General features: G+C 47.8%; 1 protein-coding gene across 1 annotated transcript in view; it reads left to right on the top strand.

Annotated features, from left to right (window-relative positions):
- EMH_0037200 (diacylglycerol kinase, putative) overlaps positions 1-544 on the top strand; it is a gene marked incomplete at both ends in the record, with an annotated part of 3,996 nt that overhangs the window by 650 nt on the left and 2,802 nt on the right. The window lies entirely within an intron of this gene.

The following is a 544-nucleotide window of genomic DNA, read 5'->3' on the forward strand; positions in this document are numbered from 1 at the left end:
ACTCTATAGACTCAACCCTCTGCAGGTGAGGCTAGGCTGCTGCTGCTCCTGCTCCTGCTGCTGCTGCTGCTGGTGCTGCTGCTGCTGCTGGTGCTGCTGCTGGTGCTGGTGCTGCTGCTGGTGCTGGTGCTGGTGGTGGTGCTGCTGCTGGTGCTGCTGGTGCTGCTGCTGCTGCTGCTGCTGGTGCTGCTGCTGGTGCTGCTGCTGTATAGACACTGGGGGGAGGGAGGGGGGAGAGGAGAGGGTTGCTGCTTGTTCTGGGGGGTTGTTGTTGTTGTTTTGTGGGTGGGGTTTTTGTTTTGATTTCTTTCGTTTTTGTTTTTATTTATTTATTCATTTATTTTGGTTTGGTTTTTATTTATTTTATTTATTTTGTTTTTGTTTCTGTTTTTTTTTTTTTGGTTTTCTTTTTGTTTTGTTTTTTCTTCTATTATAATAATGACGATAATAATAATAATGCCAATACTACTACTACTGCTGCCGCTGCTGCTGTTGCTGCTGCTGCTGCTGCTGCTGCTGCTGCTGCTGCTGCTGCTGCTGCTGC

Source organism: Eimeria mitis, genomic scaffold (genome assembly GCF_000499745.2).
Source record: "Eimeria mitis Houghton genomic scaffold, Emh_scaff1450, whole genome shotgun sequence".
NCBI lineage: Eukaryota > Apicomplexa > Conoidasida > Eucoccidiorida > Eimeriidae > Eimeria > Eimeria mitis.